This window comes from Chiroxiphia lanceolata, chromosome 1 (assembly GCF_009829145.1).
Source record: "Chiroxiphia lanceolata isolate bChiLan1 chromosome 1, bChiLan1.pri, whole genome shotgun sequence".
Lineage (NCBI taxonomy): Eukaryota > Metazoa > Chordata > Aves > Passeriformes > Pipridae > Chiroxiphia > Chiroxiphia lanceolata.
The window spans coordinates 24,204,267-24,227,365 of NC_045637.1; the positions used below are offsets into that span (position 1 = coordinate 24,204,267).

Sequence of the window (23,099 nt, forward strand, 5' to 3'; positions counted from 1 at the left end):
TAGATCTAGAGAAGGATCAGAACTTGGACTGGACTGCGACTACCACTCTCAACCAGACTGCAACAGCACTCCCAACCAGACTGCAACAGCACTCCCAACCAGACTGGGACCAGACTGCAACCAGCGCTCTCACAAACAGGTTTTCCCTCTCCTTTTACTTTTTGGACTCAGGGGGACCACATGGGGCTCAGCACGGGAAGGGGGGCCCAACGAACACCACTCTGTTTGTGCCCCAGGGTGCTGGGTTATACATTTGGGTTTTGTGGGTTAAAATCAATTGTTTGTCTGTGTAATTGTATTTATTGTATTATTTTTATTAAATTGTTATTCTGATTTATAATCTCTTTTGAGTTGGGTTCATTTCTCCTGCCGGTTTACCTTTAAACCAGCACAAAAAGAAACAAAAAAAATCTTACAAAGAAACAGGGAACAGGAACCCATCTTCAGAGCCCCTAATTGCCCTCACCTCTGTCCTCTGTGACCACAGAGAAACTGCAGACCCTTACATAGACAGCTTCCTTTAGAAGCCCAAGGAGGGCAGTGTGCCTGTCCTCCCATGCCCACAGCCAGAGCAACATGTTTTCACATGTAATTGGGAAGAAGTTTTTACCTTGAGATTAATCACAGACACTTATTTTTACATTTTTCAGATAAATAAGCTAATGAAAAATACTCAATATTCTAGCAATCAATTGGAATCACTCCAATAGTAACCATTTTTCCCTCATAGATAAAACAGGTTTACATATTTTTGGGTCCTACTGCAAAGATGTGAATAATCAAAGTGCATATTTAAACCATTATGTAAGAAAAGGTTTTGATTTCTATAGTACACTTTTTTTGGATAAACTGATGTCCATTAGTTTGCAAATTGGATGTAGTTTTGTATGTGGATGTATACAGTACCCCATCCCTTTACAGAACCTTCACTCATCATATAGAAAATCCATTGAAGCCTTTGGCTTTTTACTTGTAAAAGTTGACCTTAAGCTTATTACTTACTTAGAATGTCCTGTATGCCTCAGCAGCAGAGAGTATCTTCTAGTATCTCAAATGCTAAGTGAAAGATCCATTGTGTGTCACATTGTTAACCAAGGGAGGAGGAATGAGATATGAGCCCTTTGTACACAATGAGGAATATCAATCTAATTATTTCTCTTTTCCGGGCTCATGTGCTTGGTGGTTGTCGATGCATCAATCTGGGCTTCAACAAAATATATGTGCAATTTTGAAATAGGTGAGAAGAGTAAGACATGAAAAATCTTGGGAACAAGTGCAATAAGATGGATTTCAACTTGTAACTGCTTTGTTTAACCTTTCACAGTCCTGCAGCTTGTCTCCTATATTTTAAAAAAATTATGTATTTCCTCCTGTTTATTATTTGCACTGGGCTACTGAAGAAAAAATAAAAACAGTGAAGTATGCCTCTGAGTCAAAACAGTCTTTGCCAGGAATAACAGCAGAACTCTTGCACCAGTGCCTTATTAGTTTAGAGAAAAGAGGTCCCTAAAGAACATGATGGGATGTAAATACATTTAAAACAATTTAGTCTCACAACTAAAGGGGATGCCAGATTTTTAAAACAGTGGTGGCTCAATGATGCCTTAACACTGTGTTTCACGTATCATAAATTTTAGCCAGGTTCTCCAGAATGTTTATAAGCACCATAAAGTGACACTATTACAGACACATACTTTTAACCTGTGAAGTGCGTGTGTGGTGTTTGTCATCTCTACAGGGTATTTTTACTGGTGGCAACAATCCCTGTTAGATACACGTGATAGAGGCACAGAAGGATCACTCTGCCCATTGACACTCCAACCCCTCTCTGTTCTGCTGAGCAAAAATCACAGAGTCAGTTCAGAGCATGCTGAATCTGTATGAGGGAAGTTCAAACTTCTGGACAAAATCCTACTGCCAACAGAGACTCGCATGTAGATAGCTCATCCAGGTTTCTGAAGATCCTATACTTGGAATCATCCTAGTAACCACATCCAGTTCCTCCATGCTAGCTCCATGGATCTCAGTCGCTAATCTAACTCGTGATGGGTTTTCCCATTTGGAAAGATTCCAGACTTGGACATCCCCATTGGATGTCCAAAAGACAGGTGCCAACTCCAGCCTAGGCAATGAGACTTACACATTCAGGGGTCCTTACACAATTTGAGAATGTCATCTTTCAGACAACAGATGTCTCAACACAGGCAACAAAGATTAATTAGTCAGCCTTTAAGATAGAGCCACATAAAATGTTGTCTAAAATCATATCAAGCTCATATGAAATACTTGTTTAGGAAAGTAATTTAACAAAAGATAAGCAAAATTAGTGCCCAGAGGTTTAAATGAGAAGACTTCTAACAACATAAAAAAGACTAAATATATCATCAACACAAGATCCTTTGATGCTTTTATGTCCAGTGGCAAATAAATGTCATCTGTGGCAAACCCCAGCCAGATTAGAGACAATAAGAGACGTTCATTACATTTCAGATCACGGGAAAAAGTGTCACACACATCACTTAAATGAGACACCTAAGGCCAAAACAAGTCTGCGATATGCAAACCTCACAGGCCACCACCGCAGCAACTACTCTCATGTTTTCTGGTGAAGCAATAACCCTGTCTTGTGTTATGCAATCAGGCAGGAGGAAGTACCTTATTCAAAGGTGATACTCAGACACATTTTAAATTCTAAGTCTCAGAATACATGGCAAGTGCATTTTGTGCCCATTAATAAGATATCCCTTATTGCTCAAGGCTTCAGTGTAGCAGTCTGACAGCAATAGGCCCTGTTTCCACTTAACACATAGGAGGAGCAAGATTGCATTCATCCTGAGCTGCCAAAAATTTATGAAGCAAAAATTCTCTAGGGAAAGCCATAACTTTATATAACATTACTGGATATTTACATTTACAGTGGGACATGGGACTTGTCCATTAGCAGATATGTGTGAGAAAATATGTGAACCCAGCCATCCTCCTTGTGCCTGTACATCTGGGAAAGCTACTGCATATCAGATATTTCATCTGAAGGCTGTAATAACTGTTTTTACTGGCTCTGATCTTCCTCTAAGCCAATGTCAGCATTGAAAATTTGATTTCACAATGTATTTATCTGTTTTGGAGATGGGAATGGGGTTAATACCCACCACCACCACCAGAAATAAACTCTGTTATAGACATGTGAATATCAGGAGTAAACAGGCATTCAGAGATTCACTCAGACTTCCCATCTTTCAGTTTTGACACCCTAAGATTCTCAGCACAAAGAATTCTCCAAGAGAGTTTGTGGAGATGTAAAAATTCAGCGCTTTTGGAAAAGCCATGTTTTTTTATTTGCTAATTTGAGCAGAATAGTTTCATACTGAAATTTTTGATTGTGACCATGGACAAGTTTCTCCCTGCCTTTTCTTAATGGGATGCAAAGCAGATAGACAGCATGCTCCAGGACAGGGAGTTTTTAATTTGCTTTGTGGACAACACTCCCTTCCACCACAAACACCAAGGAATACAAGAGTGACAGTTACTGCCATACTAGCATGAAAGTAGAACTAGGTAAAGGTTGGCCATCAGTTTTCCTTGAAATCTCCTTTTCTCTTGCTTGAGTCTCTGTGACAATCCGTAGGAAGATTACCACGCCTTCCTTTTGAAAATCATCAAGCAGCTACATAGCATCCAAGAGTGAAAACATTCCTGAGTCTTCTGGAAAAGACAGACCTGCTAACAAAGCAGCAGAAACTGACAGACCACAGCAACCCGCGCTAGTGATCAGTAAAGAACACAGCTACAGGGCTAGGAAGGGCATTACTGATGAAGAGAGGGTTCCTTGCCAAGAGAAATTATACACTGCAGGCATCTCAAATAGAGTTTCTTCCCCCCATAGTACAATGAGATTTGTTTCTTGCTACTCTGCTGAAAGACAACAGTCAAGTCTGATTTCAGACCCAAGAGCCTGAGATTGCAGGTGATCCTAAAAATTTTAAAGGATACTTGATTCAACTCTACTTCATGCCTAAACGATAGTTTGAACCTTCATTTAATATTTAACGAGAATAGCCTAACATTTTCCAAGCCTCATTGGGTTTCCAGTGACTAAACTGTACAATAAAATTAAATGAAAAGTGTTAAAGCGGTAGAACTCAGGCTGTATTTGTTCCTCCTTGTTTGCTTTTGTGTGTTACTTGGATTTACCTGTAACACCACATAAAACGCTGGTGCATGTTCAGCAGTGCCTCTGGAATAAAAAAAGATGATGATAGGAGATCTCGCTACAGCTTCTGCTATTAAGTCTTTGGGAGAGCTGAGAAGAGATTGCTCATTAAATAACTGTTATAAAGCATTCAGCACTGACAGACTAGTTCAGAAGTAGAAAGTCGAAGGTCAACTGTTCCCACTAGAAAAGTATCCATTGCAGCCAAGTAGTTATTATTGCCTACTGTCACAGTGCCCTTCCCAGAAACGGGGGAGAGGTCTTGGAGAAGTTACAGAAACTAAAATAACAGTGATTAATCAGGACAGCAGTACATCAAGGAGTCAGGATGGCAAGGCAATCCAGAGAGCAGTGCTGTGCCACAGAGAGGAAAGTATCAGGAAGCTGCTTCTACTGTATCCTTGTGCCATTCACTAATGAGCATACATATGTGGACTGAGAAAAAAAAGCAGGCTTTGGGTCTGTGTCAGCTGATGTCAGTTCATAGAAAAATGAGAGTAATTTTTAATTGCTTCTTGAAGGTAACAAAAAAACCAATCACTTCCTACATTTTCATCTGTACTTAAGAGTATCTAACATGCTCTACATCAGACCACGCTGTAAATATTTCTGAAAAGCAGAATCTGACTCATAAATTATTGGCATTCTGTGCCAGACAAGCTTCTGCTAATGTTTAAAGAAGCAGATCACCTGGGAGAAATGTGTTCTACACATTGCAGGAGAAAATAAAGAGACAATTAATGGGCATTGGCTGTGCAGCCCATATTGTTCCCATGTTGTTCAGGCCAAAGTTGACTGCTTGCCAATAGATACAGAAGTAATTGTCAACAAGATTTACAGTTACTTTTTCATTTGCACAGTTAAAGTAGAAAGGTTGAAAGAGTTATGTGATTTGTTGAAGGTCTGTGCTAACAACTGATAGACCATAGCATCCTGCACCAGTGGTCGGTAAAAAACACAGAACATAGGCTTCACATTTTTCTTGATTCTGTAAGCCATTCTTCATGGCAGAAAGCTGAACTGCCTTCCTATCGTCAGCAACTGTTTTATATTTTACACATCCACTCATAAAGCCATCCTTCCTGTTGCCAAACTAGGCACCAGGAAAGTTCTAATCCTACCAGTGATGGAAAAATGAGTATTTTTTAGCAAGTTGCACTTTAATGTAATGAAATTAAGGACATGGTATTTCAGCTAGCAGCTCCTGAATTTGTCACTCTTGTATGTAAACGTGAACTGCGTTATTTAATTACATGTGTCAGACTGCAGTCCGAGGACAAGTATCTCCACTCTGCAAAAATATAAAATGGGAAAGTAAACACCCTCTGAATGTCCAGGAAGTTGATTAAAATAATCACGTAATGGCAGAAGGTTAGAAGGATCTTTGCAGGAAGCCCTGTCAATAATAGTACATGGGTATGACTGCACTTGTCATTCAAACACAGAAAAAAGAAGATACAAAATTGCTCTGAAGGTACAACCTGTTCCAGAAATCCTGTGACTTTCTTCCAGGCTGCAAAATGGATCAACAACAATTCCACATTGGCGGAGACCCAGGCAGTCAATCTGTGGATGTGTCCAGGACATACTGGATTGAAGAAGGTTTCATAAGGTCTTTTCTTTGGTGGCTTTCTGGAACATCTCCAGAGCCTCGAGTAAATTCCCTCCTGCATTAGTATATGGAAGGCAATGAGATGCATCATACCATCAAGGTCAAGGACATCCGTTACTAGACTACCTTTCGCAAAAATGATTTTGCCTCTCTACTGGCTACTTCACAGCTCCTCCTGATTGGCCCCACAGCCCTCTCCTCTTGGCAAGTCCTTCCACTGGGGCTCACAGGAAGGGCAGAGGCAGTGCTTCTGCTTTCCTTATTCCCAGCTAACACAGCATCCAACAAGCTTTGACTGGTTTGTAGCTGCATCCCACTGGCCAGTGTTTGCTTTGTGCTCTGACAGTGTAAACTATGACACAAGTGGCTCTTTCAGCCTTTTTTGAACAGGGTCTCCAGTTCCTGAAGGAGAGTGCACTTTGTAAATGAGATTCTGAAACAGTTTGGTACTATCCACACAGGTTTGTGAAAACATTTCATAAGCCATCTCAGCTGGAAGTAGGCTTATTTTTGTCCTCTAGCAGAGGTGAAGTTCTTTGTCAAGGCCAGTGTAAGCAGGGCTTAAGCTCAGTAGAAATTAGTTGGACTAATTAAGAGACAACTCTCAGTTTGTGGGGTGAATCCATTAGGATTTGTATTTCCCACCAGCATTTAAGACTGTGACAAATGTTATTCATTAGAGTAATTGCTGCGTGATTGTCACAGACATACTGCAGGCCAGAATCAATAGCCTGCAGTTACTAAGCAGTGCCAGACTCAGAAATTATGGCAAATTTGATGTATCAAATTAAGGGTAATAAGTGATGATGATGCTGAATAAACATGATAATGGATTTGGAGATATTTGAAGACAATTTTTGGTCTTCCACCCCATGGAAAGGAAATGTGAAATTTCTAATATAACCTCACACATTATTTTGACTAGTCATGGGGCTAAGGGATCTAGGGCTGGGATCTTATGGTTTATAACAAAATAAATCCTGAACTTCAAGTGGCTTTTTATCATCCTTGCATTTTACAGTGCACTTTATTAAAATGAGTAACTGAGGAAAGAGTAGTTCAAGCTTCAGGTAAAAAAATCAGAACATAGAACTCCTAGGTTAGAAAATAATCAAGTTAACTCTGAACTCTTGAGTGAAGCCTGACCAGTTCTTCCTCCAAAATTACCACTGTCATGAGGTATGAGGGAGAAAAGTCAGAAGGAGAAAGTACATTTCTGCTCCACTATAGAGAAAGCTTTCCCTCTAGCAATGCAAACATCAATCCTTAGTTCAAATCATCAGCACCAATGCTCCATGACTCCATCCCATCCACCCTGCAGAATCTTCCAAGAAGAGTACCCCCTAACTTCCCTCTTAAAGGAAATTTTCCTAGAGATGGCTTCTTGGAAACTATGAAATGTGTGACTTCTCAATCAGTCATCTGTATGCTAAATCTGCACAACTTGGCACACATTAGTACACATTACCCCTACTCACTAATACTTCCTCACCATTCTACTTTCATTTTCCACACCACACAGTGATCACAGAGATTGACAATAGATAACATGAGACCTTCAGGCTGCCATTAACTCAAAGGTGGGTGACACTCTCCAGTAAGAACCCACTATGGCCAAATGATTGGGAAATAACTTTCCCAGAACAACTGTCTACTCTTCTACATAGAAAAAAAAAGGGGGAAAAAATCAACTAAGAATGTTGAGAGGTTTAGAAAACATGACCTATGCAGAAAAAGCTGAAGGAATTGGGTTTGTTTAGTCTAGAAAAGAGGAGACTGAAGGGGCACATGATAACAGTCTTCCAGTATGAAAAAGCCTATTGGAGGCAGAGATGATGAACTATTCTCTGTGGCCACAACACAGAAGAAGGAATGAAAAATTAATTTGCAGTAAAGAAGATTTCAGAGCAATGAAGGGAAAGAGGGAAAGAGTTATCAGTCTGTGAGGTCAGAGTGAGCAGTGGACCAGAGCTTCAACCTATCGGGGAAGACAGTGCAGATCTTTAACAAGAAACTATACATATGTGGCTATTGTGAAATCCTGCTGTGGTATGGAAGGTGGGACACTTTATGTCTGAGCTTTGATACAAATCAGCCTCACACTGAAGCCAGAAGGTTTCTCTGTCAAATCAAAACTTCAAAATCAAAACAGAAGGTTGCAAATCAGATCACAATCAGATGCAGTTAGAACTAAATTTTTGTTCCTAACCCTGACTAAGTACAGAATATTCATTAAAAGAAGCAGGAATTGAACATGGTTTATCTTCTAAAGATAGATCACTTGTTGTGTGACAACATAGAGAGAAGTCTCCTAAGTGAGAAAATACAATTCCTTGGTGAGAAAATACAATTCCTTGGCAGCAGCAGATCTAAAAAGACTGTAAGGCTGGTTACAGTGCTGTAAATCCAATGTTAACACAGAAGAAATCAGTAGATTTATAACAGCATAATTGTGATCAGCATAGAAGCCATTGTATTTTTGCTTGGGAAACGGTGGTTAACCATTCAGCAAAGGCTCTGTTTTCTCCCCTAAAGCCTCTCATGTGATTCTGTGACACATTGCTGGCTTTTTCCATGTTCAGACTTCCTTTTTTTTCACTTGGAGATTTCAGTCAAGCTTTATGATTTCAGGAAAAAGATCATGGCAGTTAACCATGCATGTGGTTGTTCAAGTGTTTTCAGATTTTATTGCAATATGTTCTCTCAAGCCCACTTGCAAAAGTGATGGCTTGCCAAAGAAACCTAGCAGTGCCAGCATACCTAAAGCAAGACTGGAGGACCTGGAAAGGAGGCAAATATGCTGACTACTTGCTCATCTGTATTATACTACACATGTTCTTAAGTTATGGATGCCTCCAGACGTGTTTTAACCTCTCTGCTGAATTAGTCCTGTAGAGCATGTCTAATTGGCTGTTGTTTGAACACTGCATGGACACCCTCTTTAAAAAGACCCTTTTCAATGCATCTGTAGTGTGTACCATAAAGTATTGCCATTCTCTTGAATACACCTGCAATATGAATAAATGCAAGAGGCAGAAATGCTTGGGCACATGGTTTAGTCGTGAACACAGCAATCAATGCTGGGTTAATGGTTTGACTCGATGACCTCAGAGGTCTCTGCAACCTAAATGATTCTATGATTCAAAACAAAAAGGATTCTGATTTCTTGCTTCCTAAGACAGCTTTATGCTCCCCTACCCTCAGCCATTCTCCAAAGGAAAGAGTTAATGGACATAGGACAACACTTGTGAAAAGGCTGTTGAAGACAGGACTCTAGACCCCACAATCTGCAATTGGATTAACGCTGGATCGTATTCTTCCATTAGCATTAGACTATGGTTACCTCAAGTTGTGTTGTTACCACATCTAAGTAAATGTGGACTTGTTGTTCCATCCTGCCTTTCCCTTTGTTCTATTCAAAGAGCTCAGCTGAATGAGCTACTTGCTCTATGGATAAGAAGCCATTTGTTTTGGTTGTCTATGATCTTCCTCCTCTTCACCAAAACAATCAAGACCTTATTTCAGTGTAACTCTGGCAAGTTATGAAAACTTTCCAAGTCCTTCTTCTATCAACAGCATGCTGCATCTGGAGGTTTCTACATAGATAAACCTAAACAAGCAGAACCCACTTGCCACCAGCCCAGCTGGGGCAAGTTTCCCACACATTCAATTGCTGCTTATCCTGAAGTCATAATACTTCAGGGAAGCAGAAGCCGCAGCATACCATAGGCCCTAGTTCAGATACAAGTATATGTATGACCTAGAAACTCAGACAAGGGTCTTGAAAATTTAAAACTATCAATTTGATATGGTTTGAAGCTGGCTCCCTGCCAAGTCTCCAAACCTCACCACAAGAAGTCCCCACCCCCAAAATCAAGGGAAAAGAGAAAAAAAACCCAAGAGAACCGAAACGAGAGAGAGGCAGCTAAGGCAATATATATAAATATATTTACACTTATATTACAGTTATATAGAATTGAAAATATATATACAATTTCACAAGGAAAAGGGAAAGGGAAGGGGGAAGGGCAAAAAGGAAAAAAACCAAAATAAAATATACACGATCAATAGCCCAAGATCTAGCAACTAAAAGAATTAGCAAAAGAATATCCTACTACTCTCCTTGGGACAACAGAAAGTCACGCTGGAATGACCACCAGCAACCGCCGTCTCCCAAGGTCAGCAAGGCCTTACCAGGCCTCACTCCCCAACACGACAGACTCAACAGCAGGGAACCTGCACCTCCAAAGCCGCCGGAATGAAAGAGGGGCGAAGGCCTTTCCTCCTTTCTTCTTATACCCTGGCTTATGTAAAAATCATAGGGAATATCAGGTAAATCTGGGCACTTCCTTGGTTACAAACTGGTCACCAAGGAAGGCCTAGACTAAACTACCACACAATTGCATTGATTTTTTTTGATAATTTTTCTCTACTTTTTAAATATAAAATAGTGTACTTCAACTTTGTACACATGGCCAGTGTAAACTGAATATGTAACCTTCAAAACATGCACCAAGTGGGATTTCCAGCTGTACTTAGGGCCCAATTCATCATGTTCTCACTGAAGTCATGGGAGTTATCTCATCCATTTCGACAGGCTAGAGGTAATAGTAGTTAAAATAAGAGTTTTGGAAAATAACATAGAATGGTAGCTTGATTGCTTGGAAAGTAATTTCTCTTACCTGCTCAACAGGGATTCAATACCTGCTATTTTTTCCCTTCCAGTCCTCTCTTCCTGCTCTTAGTTTGTCCTTCTTTTACCTTTCTACCTCCTTGCCAGTCATTTTACTGTGGCACTTACCCACAGGAGACTCCCAAATTCCCCCCATAAATCACAGAGGAATTCAGATACAAGAACAAAACAAGGGAAGCATAACTTGCACAGAGATGCTAATAGCAGTTTACATGTCAACAGGAATGTTGAAACTGTGTTTGGGAGGAGACTTGGTAATGCATTAACTCTACTGGTGGGCTATGCATCAAGTTTTTAATCATACTTTAATTTTACATTTATTATTTTAATCACACTAAATCTTTTAGTTCCAAAGGAGACATTCAGCAATTAAAAATATTGCTATTTTTCATACACATAAATATATAAGTATGACCTACTACTACGTAGCTTCTTAATCATCAAGAAACGTATTTCATGTGTCACCACTGATCCATCACATAATGGTAGCTGTGGTGAAAAAAATAACCAGAGGAAAGAAAGAGATGAAACATTTTATGTGCTCTGCATACACACTAGTGAACAGTACTTGAAAGTTAGCTAATTTCTTTTCAGATTCATTACATTCAGATCCAATTAGTTTGCAAGGTGCGCAGCTTTTGCAAAGAGGCAGAGCTCTCTGGAGATGTTATAAAAAATAATTTATTTGCAAAGGGTTGAGGTAATGTGTGGACCAGCACATGAAGTTTCACACTCGTATAGGAAAGAGTAAAAACATGGGATTTCTAATCATAGATGCTATGATCATTCCCAGATGGCACCAGTGATACCAAACAAGGAACTGATTGCTCTTCCATATATTGGAAAAAAAACCATAAGGTGTGCACAGAATGAATATCAAATTAATCTCAAATTTCTCCATGTGTTTGTGCAGTCAGATACATACTCTTTCTGGACACATTGAAGCATATATTGGGAAAAGATTGGCAGGAAGGGATTTCTAATTATGAAGCTTCACATTAAACAAATCACAACCAAATCTGTGGATGTGTTAATAAAAAAGTAGGTATGCTCTAAGCATATGAAAATTTGAATATACATTCAACATGGTCTATTCTGGAAGGACCAAGAAGAGAAAAATACTTTTAAGTTACTTAAAATATTTCAAGTAGTTTTGTCAGGAAAACACCCTTGTGCCTCTCAGCCTTGCTGAGGTGAAGGCATCATGTAGCAAACCTGGTGCAGCTCAGACAATTTTTAGACAAGCAGTAAATGTACCGAACAACTGAACTTTGGAAAGAGCATTAACTTTGGAGTTTTAATCAAGTTGGGAAAGTTTTTTTTGGCTGGGATTAAAAAATGAAGAATTCTTTTTTATGTTGAAGCTTTTCATTTAGCAAAAGCAATACTTGTTTTGGGAAATGTTGAAACATCATTTTTGAATATTCTCTAACAAAGACTCATCAAGCCTTGGTTTTGAACTGGTGTTTCTCTTATTAAAAATTAACTTGTAAGTCTCCGTGGGTGACAAAATGGTGTGGAGGTGAAGACCACTTGACTCACATCCACTAGGAAAAGATACAGCCAGGGAGCCATAAGCTGAGTTCTGACCCCTAAAGGAAAAAATTTGCTCATTTTGGCCAAAGAGCTCTACAAAGCCCTTCTATTTGTATGCACACACAACCCAAGCTCCAGCCTGGATTCCAAAGGCTCCTTCATTTTTAAATAGTCTCAAAAGTGTGTTAAAAGCTTAACAAAGATGACAAATGTTATCTTTAAGGTTTTACAGGCCTTAAGCACACAATTTGCTACACAGAAATGGGCCTTTCTATGCTTGTCAGAAGTAGTTCTCACTTATATAGTATTATGTATAAAAGTGGCTTCAATATCATCATACCTACTGGTGAATGTGGGTAAAATTCTTTGTCTCCAATAATGCAGAAATTCATACCAATTTATCATAATTGATTTTTCATATCTGTGATCTCTGATATTTTCCCAGCCATTCCATTTCAGCTATTTCACCAAATTGTTCTTCATACACCTTTTTATTATGCATAGAAGCAGGTAAGAGTAGTCCTGGAGAATGCCACAGAGGCACTTATAAGGATCACATTACCAGGTCAGGTCCCAATCCTGTAGTCTCCTTGTACCCCCAGGAGAGCTCCATGGATTTCAGCAGCATTTCTCAGTCTGTCAATGTCCTCCAGTGTTCCTCAAACTATAGGACCAGCATCTTGGTCAAAGGAGAGGGTCACGAGCTTTTAATGGATCTGCACTGAAATTTTTGTCATACTTTTTAGGTCTCCAATGCAAGCACAGTTAAATAAGGCATGGACTGCAGGCACTGAACATTTCACTTAGCTATCCAGGGGTGAATACTACCATTTATTTGGGGACTTGTCAAAGTATTATTTTCATTACACTAATAAATACTGTAAAAGTCAAAATAAAAAATGTTATAAGTTCTGGAACATGTCTTATCTAAATCTATATGATCTGGAAATATTTAGCAAGGGAGTTCAGTAATACAAAACAGAAACAGAAAGGGTCCTGGGTAAAGCCTTAGGGAAATGCGAAACTATTAATTACACATTAAGTGAATGGTTTTTATTTTTGTATTAAAGCAGCAACGATTCAAAGTCTATGCTACAGTGCAACAAAAATTATTCCCTGGTATAACCTAATGCAGAAGTCCAAGTTATTTTGATCCCTGGAGTCAAAGTGCTTTAAAATATGAAATAAAATTGTGTTGGGATTTTTTTAAATTAGGAAATAGGAGAAAAATTCTGACCCATTAGCACAGAACTTGGCAAACACTAATGATAAATCAAAGCTACGCTCTGCAAATATTCTTCCAAGTTTAACTGTATACTTGCAATTTATTTTTCTCACCTAAATTATTTTCCCAACTTGAATTTAACTTTGGTAAATATCACCAATACTGCTAACAGTTCTGATGAAGTCAAAAGAACTGTCCCCATGTGTAAAATGAGTGTTTGCTCAATCAAGCCCAACAGCTGTTACATGTTGTTGCTTGCACTGCTGGCCATCCCTGTAAATTAATAATAAATAATGAAAATTATCTAAAAAAGGATCCTAAAATACTGCAATTCCCAAGGGAACATGCCTTTCCAAGGCAATGCCATAAGCTATTTCACACTCTGGACAACCCTGGGAATCTTGCTTTTGTGTGCAAAGCCCCCTTCAATACCCAAGTCCTTCTGTATACTCTTGTGTTTACACAAAGGCACAAGCTGCATCATCAAAATGCAGACACTTCCAGGTTGGAGAAGAGACTCTAATCAGAGTATGGATGCTCCTTTGCTCTGGTGAAAAGGCTACATTTTGGTCAGGACATGAAGGTAAATCCTCCCCTAGTACATAAAGCACCATGGGATCTTTAATGTCTAGGCTGAGCAGACATGACCTCAGTTTTCTAAGGTTTCCTTAATTCCTCAACTCCCACCTGTGAAAGGTCATAGAGCAGTTACAGTGTAATTGAATTTGTGCTTTGCTTTGGATTTTTGGGAGGACTGTTTTGAGTTTCAGCATGCTTTGGTTTTTTTTTTCATTTGACCAACCTGTCTCCTCCCCAAATTTTTCTGGTCCTCAGAACCATTAAGGCAGTTTCTGTGAGTGTCTTGGATGTAGGGTCAGGGAGAAATGGTAATCTGGAATCTGAAACCAGAGAGAACACATCATACTATGAACCTGTGCTCATGTACGTCCTTTTCAGCCTTCAACGGCTGAAAGCAGTGTGGAAGTTGCAGAAGTACAATAAGTAAGCATGGATAATTTGGACAGTATAAAGAGGAACTGGAGAAGTCAATGCTCAAGTTAGTCACAAAAATCAAGTGAAAATGAAGATATAAATCTCTCTTTAACAAAAAAACTTTCTCCACTAACTACGGTCCTTCAGGTATCCTGCTATGCATGAAACCCTGTGTGTTAAACTCACCACCCAGCACTGAAGGAAACTCAGGAGCCCCTGAAATACCAAGAAAGTGAAAGAGAACTGGGGAGAAATTTATAAAATAAATCCTCAAAGATTCTTGTTTAGTGGAGACCCTTCTTCTTCTTATGAGGGTTCCCATTCACGAAAGAGGTACCTCTCTCGATAGTGATTTCTGCCAACTGTTACAACTGAGCAACTGCCTTCCTGTAGGTGTGATTAGTAACCTACCTAAGCACATGGGACTTTTAGCACTGTCCACAGACTGCTCCACAGAATATGTCTAAGATTTGCAAAGGTGTATGATATGTATATGACCACAAATTAATAAACCTTGCTTTTCAAAGGACTGACATTTTCAGGACAAACCAATGATCCCTTCCCAGTTGTATCTTGAAATCCATAAAACTGCTGCACGTGAAAGAACTGGAAAGCATTTAGTCCTGCTTAGTAGAGAATGCACTGTAATTCATTGACTTGGACTTGGATGCAAGCTACATTGACTTCAACGCCCTGCAAGTCTTCCATCAGAAATTAACAAACTGGTGATGAACACTCCTTCCAAACACACATTCTTACTTTTTTGTGTGTGAGAGCATTCTTCTTTGTGGTCTCCCAGGGAACCGGAGAGAGGATTTACATTATCCAGTCTCAGATAGTCCTCCTTCCCCACAAGGATATTATCCACTTGACTCACTAGTTAAGGTCAACATAACCTTGAAGAAGTTATCACAGTAAAGCCATATATATTTGTCTACAGCAGGAGGAATAGCCCAGAACTCTGCAAAAGAAGGGGTTTGCTTTGAGAAAGCTCACAGACCTGAATCAGGTGAGATCTCACAATGTGTCAGAGCCAATTTATACCCAGAGCTGATCTGTGTCCACTGACACAGAGGGCTACCAAGAGAAAATAGGGTGGAAGTCATTGCATAATGGTAGAAGGGAGGGAACGTCCATAGTAGTTCACCCTCCCAGTTTAAAAAGTCAAAATAAGCTTGCCAAAAGATGTTTTATCTTTTTGCACTCTGTCTTATGTTGACTTTTCTCCGAATACCTCCTCCCCCGAGTTCCACTGGTTACATCCTCTTCTTATTGCTCTAAAGTCATAAAATTATGAAAATACCTTCGTTCCACCTATTGACCACTCTTAGATCTCCTAGTCCATAGCTCCTTTAATGAAGTCCTCAGGCAGCATTTCCCTGTATCCTTATCTGAGTTTGGTAATAAAGCATCTCTTAAGCTGACATCCCTTTACAATATATGAACTAGAGCTGGGCAAGCTTTTCATGGTAAATGTTTTATTTAGTGGATTAAGCCTTTTGTTCTCTTTCTGAATTATTATGGAGAAACTTCAACTTTAATTCATCTGGTTGTTATTCACAATTGTTCAAATAACTGTGTCAGTGAACATATTTCAGCTGTTTAGATTGTTCTCAAATTATTCACTTCAGTTCTTTCTTTTGCTATTTGTTATGTGCTATTTACTATTCAAGGGCTGTATTTGGTCTTACCTACCCCACATGGTGACAATATTAACTGATCCTTACATCACTGGAAAGTTTATGGAGAGGAGCACAATCAAAGAGATTTCATATTGCCCTCTTTTCCTACTGTGGTCTGTTCACAATACATATTTCTTGCAAAATTTTATACAAATACATAATAAGTATCTGTGAGGAGGCCTATTTTCCATTAACAGCCTTTCAGTAAAAGTAATCAGGTATCTCCATATTAATGGAAATCATTAAAAGGTCTCAGAATACCATCTAACTGAACTGACAGCTTCAGTCAAATACCCAAGATTCCACCTAGAAGTAATAAGGAAATGGAATACCAGACTTCATTAGTTCTGTACCTCGCTAAGCTCCTTATTTTGTTGAAATTAGCATTTCTAAATATTTTTGTACAATATTCACCTGACTTCAATGTGATCTAAGTAGCATACATATGTCCAGATTATCCAGTTGAACTGCAGAAATACACAGTATGTTTCTGTAAGTATAAATCCACAGACAGAATACATCTCGATAAATCTATTTAAAATTATTTTGATTTTTATTCTTTATAAAATAATACATCCAGCCTATAATAACTGATTGTGCATCTCATTTTTCATTTAAATAGATTCCAATAAACTGCAAAATTTTTATCTAAACCTAGTTTTTAGGTGTAGCAAAATTAGAATGTACCAGTTCAGGATTCAGTTCTAGTCTGTATTATGGGCCTTATGGTTCCGAAAATACAGTTTATGCAATAAACAAAAAAAAGCAACACAAATTTGTCAACAAGAAAATAGGCCAAAAGAACTACAATGGGCCAGATTCCTGGAGTCAGCAATGGAGCTGCAGGCACTTTTTTGTAGGGAGATTTTAGCTTCTCGGTTCTCACATTTGAACACAATTTTTCGTAAACGTTTTCTATGAATCAGAGCTTTTGTTTTGAACGCTAATGAACTGTGATTCAATGAACCCAGTAAAAATACTTCTTCAAAATCCCTTCAGATGCAGCAAATATTTGAACCTGTCTCCTCTATCAGAAGCTTTCACTTACTGTGTTATGTGATCATGTGCTTTCCTTTCAATCTGTTAAAGTTATCAGCCATGAGAGTAATTTCTTCAGATTTCTGCTGAAAAAAAAGGAAGCTTTATTTAACATTTACCGCATTTTTGCAATTTATCACTCTTTCTACCCTAGTATAGTATGAGCTCTTCAATTTGCTTAAGTAAATATTGGCAGCAAATCAAAGAAAGTACTGTAAGTCCGTGGAACACAATTTTAAACTAACTATGGAATGCATGCCAGGGATAGCCATGATGTGAAATGCGTTAGGCACACTAATTTTCCTATGTGGTATATTCTTCCCTGACTATATGCACACAAAGGAGAAAACATAACCTATGAAATGTTATATTGACTAGTTCCTGCAATGTCTTCAGAAATACTCTATTAATTTTTTTCCAAGGATTATTACAGCACTATTTAGACAGAGCTGGCAACCTGACTAATGACATTTGTTAATCTTAGTATCACCTTTCTGTAATATTTTCATTAGTGACATTTTTCTCTTAGATCTATGTTTTCTAGAGCTGTACTATAGCTTTGTATAAAACTTTCTGGTTACCAGGAATTCCAGCAGGGCACCAGAAAATAGTACTATAAAAGACAACTGGTATCCTGTCTGTGAATTTGTCTGGACCTGCATACATCCACCAAAGGGTGGCTTGCATTATGCTAGGCACAAGCTGTGTTTAATTCAACAGCAATGTGGTCAGGACCCTATTATGCTCCCTGTAGAGTTACTCTGGATTTATACCAGTGTGATTGTGATTAAGATTTAACTGTGACATCTAGCTATAAAAATTTCTCTCCCTCCCATTTCCAGTGGCTGTAGAGTCCAGTCTTCTCAAACACTTATCGTCTTTTCCAGAAACGGAATGTAAACTGCATGCAGGTACTCCAGAGCATATGAACACATTTAACACTCAAGACTTCAGTGTTGTCCTAAAGGAATTGTAACAAATAAGGGAAAGCTCATGATTTAAAAAAACAAAACAAAACAAAACAAACAAACAAATAAAAACACCCACAAAAAACCAGAAAACAAACTAAACCAAACCAAAAAAACCTTTAATAATCCATTATTCACATTTTTCATCACAACTATACTGAAAATACAGCCTTGTTGCAGGTACAGTTTTGCAGATACTGTAATTTTTTTGTCTGGAAAACAATCACATTTCATCATAATTATTGTAAAATGTCTGATTTTATAAAACAACATTTTACATTCATAGGTAAACTTTTCTTTTGCAGTTCAGCTTTCATTGGCTAGTATCAGCTAGTCTATGGATATAGCATGGACATTCATAAAAATAAATAATAGAAGCAAATTTGAAACTATATTAATAACCTGTCTTCATAGTCATAATCAGCTTGGTGCTTGGGTGGCAGGCATAGACAGCTGCTCACACATTGGTCTCCAACAAAAAGTAAATAATTTCAGGTTGTCTACTGGAGGAAACTCCCCTCTCACCTCCCTCCTTCATTTTTGGATAAATATAGCCCGTGGTAGAGCCATCAAGCTCTAGTCAAGCCTCACTCCTTCCCCACTTCTTAGTGAAAGTGTTCCCCTTAACAAGATATCTGCCCACCTCAGCCACCCTTGTTCCTTCCGTGTCCTTGCATGCAAGTACAGCAGCTTCTTCTCCCTCTTCTCTGCCCCTCGTCCTTTTGCCAAAACACCAAAAGAAAGATCACTGACCCTCATGGGATTTACACAGAGGAGCTGCAGCTACAAGTACTTGATTCAGCTAATGATTCAATTCCATTCTTTCCCTCAGTCATGGACTATGTTGCATTTATTTATCTCTTAACTCCAGTCAAGATTCCTACCATACACTGTGCCAGGGACAATGAGAAAGGCCTCAGAGAAGCCTGAGTGAAGAAGATGAATGTCTGTTTTCAGAGTAGACCTAAGTAGGATCCATCAAACAAGTAGCTAGTTATGTCTTACATGTAACCAATAGCTAAAACTTGAATTGTCTACAAACAAAAATACTGTGGAGCTGGACCTTCCCTCAGGTGTATTCTCCAGACAAATGTTAGAAAAAAAAGAGATTCATTAATCCCAAGCCATTGAGACAGACATGAACAGCTGCATAGCTGGACTCTTGGGCAACTGTGGTGGTTCTGACAATACAAGAAGTAAGGACTGAATGCCAAAAGCCGCAGTGCCTGAACTGTTGGTGGTGAAATAGAAACCAGCCCCTCCCCAGCTAGGCTTCCTACATGTGCAGCTTGAGTCAGAAATCTGAGGAATAGGGCCCAACACCCCCAGCGCTAATGGGGCATATATCTAGAGCTAGCTAACATGAAACACAGGCAGCAGTAGGGTGTCAGCAGCCTCCTTTCACCCCACAGCTGAAGCTCCTTTCCTTTTCTGTAGAGCACACTTCTGCTGGTGGTCAACAGCTCCAGAGTCACTCCTGAAGCCCTTCTTTCAGGAACTAGCTACAGATCATTATGACGTTGAAAAGCTGGTGTACAGTGATCCTACCATCTGTTTTATGCAGAAGCCTACTGGATAGAGCACTTCAGTAGTTCTTTCCTCTGCCTGAAAGGTTCAAGATTCCTGCCCTAACCACAAGACACCTCTCCAGACTCTCAGATGAAAATCAAGCAAACATGGCTGCATGTCCTGCTGGGACACTCGCCTGAAAAAAGTGGGACTCATGTTCCCATCTGTGCTCCAAGGCCTACAGAGATGTTTTCCTATCCATTAATTCTTCAGTGTGAAAGAACAAAATCACTCTAAATATTCTGGAGATACACTGGAGAAGTCCCTATGAGCACATCAAAGATAATTCCATTATTGTAACAACTAAAAAGCATTAAATAGTACCCATTGAGTCTTGGCTTCTTTTCTGCACTACAGAAGGAACTTAGAACACGTCTCTCAACAAGAGAGACTAAATCCTTTTCCTGAAATGGGTGGGGAAAATAGTTCTGCATTTTTTATTTTATTTTTTTTTGAGCAGGGCATGGAACTGAACCTGGATTTTTCACACCTTCAGTAAGGGTATTAATCTCTAAGTTTTGGGAATAGGAGTCATAAAAGAAGATACAATCACAGCCTGTGAAAGAAAGAAGGCTCTGCTGCATTCCTTTCAGGATTTAGTGATGCTGCCCTGAGAGCTGGGCTCTCAGAACATCTAGAAGATCTTTCCCATTTGGAGACATAAATCTAACTGGAGTGTGACCCTCAGCTGCAGACATCCTGATTTGTTTATGTTATTAAGAAATGCTGACATTTAGTTAAACGAAGGTGATGAGCTATGTAATGCTCCCAGTAAGATAATTCATGTCAGTGCTCACAGGCAGCCATTGTGTAAAGACTGGGTGGGTAACTTTACCCAACAACAGGAAAATACATACTACCTCATCCTAGCTACCAGCAAGTGTTTGGGACACCTGTCTAGTTGCCATGTTTCATAGAATTATCATTGGGATTGCTACTACAGAGACATGTATTATGTTTGCAATTCCCCTTAATCAGAAGAGAGAGATGAGATTAGTTCCATATTACTGTTTATTTTTCTTCCTGCTCCTTTTCTGAGTTATGATTTAGATGAAATTTCACTAAATCTGTGTTCTTTTTGCCCTGTAGACTTTTTCAGACTACTTGCAAAGCCACAGAAGTCAGGAAGAAAAATGGAAGCCCATAAAAATAGATACTCTACAGAAAACAGAACCGTCATTGATAAACAACCAAACAAGACAAAAATATTAATTCCTTTGGAACCTGAATATTCATTTAAAGAGTTTCAAAATAACATCTTGCTCTCTCCCAGACACAAGCAATTTTCAAAATGTAAAACAGGTTTGGAAGGTGTCATTCACTTTCAGTGGCATTAGACACAGAGAGCAAGAAGCAGTGAGATAAAAGCAGAATTGACATAGATCAGGAGCACTTAGAACTTGCTATCTAGAGAAACATCTGCTTTACTTCCGTCTCAGATTAATGAAACACCTCACTAATGTTGTGCATTTATGGAGAGCAAGAAGTCCTGTAGGCAGCATACATATTACATAGTGCGCACTACTCCTGTGCTTTGCTTCTGAGCATCACCACCAAAGGCTTTTAAGACTCTGCAGCCATGGAATTAGCTGAGGTATTGCCAGCCAGCTGTGTATCCTCCATGGACTCTGGAACAAGCTATAAAAGTAAAAAGAAAAACATACTTTACCAGCTCTTTGCAAAACAGAGCCAGCACTTTAAAACCAAGTGGCTCCTTTTCCGCCTGGCAATTCTTGAGGTTGGCCTTACAGGTCACCTTTCAGGATTACGTCAGGGACCAACTGGTTGGGTTAAGGCAAGCTCGGGTTGGTCTGGCAGGCTCCAGAAAGTGAACAAAAGCCAGACCAAGACAAAAAATTGAGGGAGTGGGATAGGAGGAAATTAAGGAGATTGTTCCAAAGGCTTTTAAATTATGATGCCCATGTTGTTGCAATGCGATTGGAAAACTAAATTAATTGCTCCTTTCCTTAGCACCCTCCTGCTGTGGCTGTATTTCTTTTAGCTAAGGGCCTGAGTCAGTAAAATTGCATCCAATTTCCATGCTATACAAATGCTTGTAATCACAGATTTACAGTAAACTGAGCTTTCATGATAAACAAGGCTGTTCATTAGGTGGCTCTTGGCCTTCAAAGTTTTCAAGACAAAAGAAGTAATGGGAGGTCAAAAATTTACCTGAGAGAGAGCTGATTTCCACAAAATTCTGATCACATATTTTCTTAAAAGCAGAGGACTTTAAAGAGTTTCTGTTCAGGAACTCAAAATCTGAGATACCTTGACTTTACAGTCAATCTACAGTCCTTACTGGAGAAAAAAAAAGCAAACTATTAGATTTTAGTTTACAGTTAGATTACTGGAAACCAAAGGGTTTCTAGGCACTGTAAAACTACATAATAAAAGTAGAGCCCATTTTCTGTAGAAACCAGGGGCTCTATCATAATACAAATTACAAGGATGCGGCTAAATGGAAACAATTTTTTTTAGCACACCGCAGTAAAAATCATTTAAATTTTGCACAACATTTGAGCTTCACCTGACACAGGTTGCCCAAATCTCATCGGTAGCATTCTAAGCAAATGCTACTTGTTATATATGAGATCTATCACATTTTCTTGAGTTGTTCTGTAGCCATCTAACACCCTGGGAGTGCAGCGACAGCTATGTAAGCTAGCATGTTCCCTGTACAGAACTATCGTAGAAGAAATTGAAATTGTAGAGCATGAGAAGTTGTCGATTTCTGACATGGTGGATTCCCCCTCCTTTTGTTTGCCCTTCTCCCCTTAAACACACAATGTGTCTGTTTAAAGAGTGAGGGTTGATTTCTGGTTTGAGTTTTGTTTCTTCTTACTTTACTCATGTAATTCACTACAGACTTCAGGACAGTAACCTCTGTAGAAATTGCTAGTGGCCCACAGAGCTAGCATAAAATAAAAAGTTACAAGTCCACATAACCTTAATTTTATGGTTATAAGCTATATTTACTGCTATACCATAAGTTTGAAAAGACTGCTAAGTGTTCAATGTGGGAATTCAGGGAATTTCTCTTAAGTTAGTTTTATGGAGAAACGTGCTGTTAAAATGTAGGAAAGGTTACAGTCCTTTCAAGTCCTCCAGAACCGAATGCTTATTAGGCATTTTTAGGGTATTTATAAAATACCCCAACCACTCCCTCAATATCATTCATTGAAATCCAAATTCAGAACCTTTACTCTGTTCAAGTCCCTTTGGTTTTAACACTGTAAACTAACCTGAGTGAGAACGCTATCAAGAATCAAGATGGGAGAATTTGCTTTTTAACTCCTGCCCACTTGCACTTCTTTAACTTTGCAAGTTTCTCACTGCAGCACATAAATATGGTGCAGTTCAGTGAGAGTACAACGTCCTAAGCTGAGACTTTATCAACAGGAAAGATGGGAGTGCTCTTAGTACTTTTGTCCTGATTTCACTTGATGAGCCCAGGCAGGCTACAACCACCTGGGTGCTTAAGTTTACCCATCTGTAAATCTATAATGATAGTACTGACTTCCAAACACACCGAATTCCCTTCTGACCTGCCAAAGCACCAATGTGAAGCAA

At 39.0% G+C, this 23,099-nt stretch overlaps 1 long non-coding RNA gene across 1 annotated transcript in view; it reads right to left on the reverse strand.

Moving 5' to 3' along the window:
- The window catches only part of LOC116792728, a 67,455-nt gene that overhangs the window by 35,866 nt on the left and 8,490 nt on the right, over positions 1 to 23,099 (reverse strand). Inside the window, exon 2 of the long non-coding RNA XR_004359252.1 lies at positions 17,000 to 17,072. This is a non-coding gene — a long non-coding RNA (uncharacterized LOC116792728). The remainder of the gene's footprint in view (positions 1 to 16,999; positions 17,073 to 23,099) is intronic.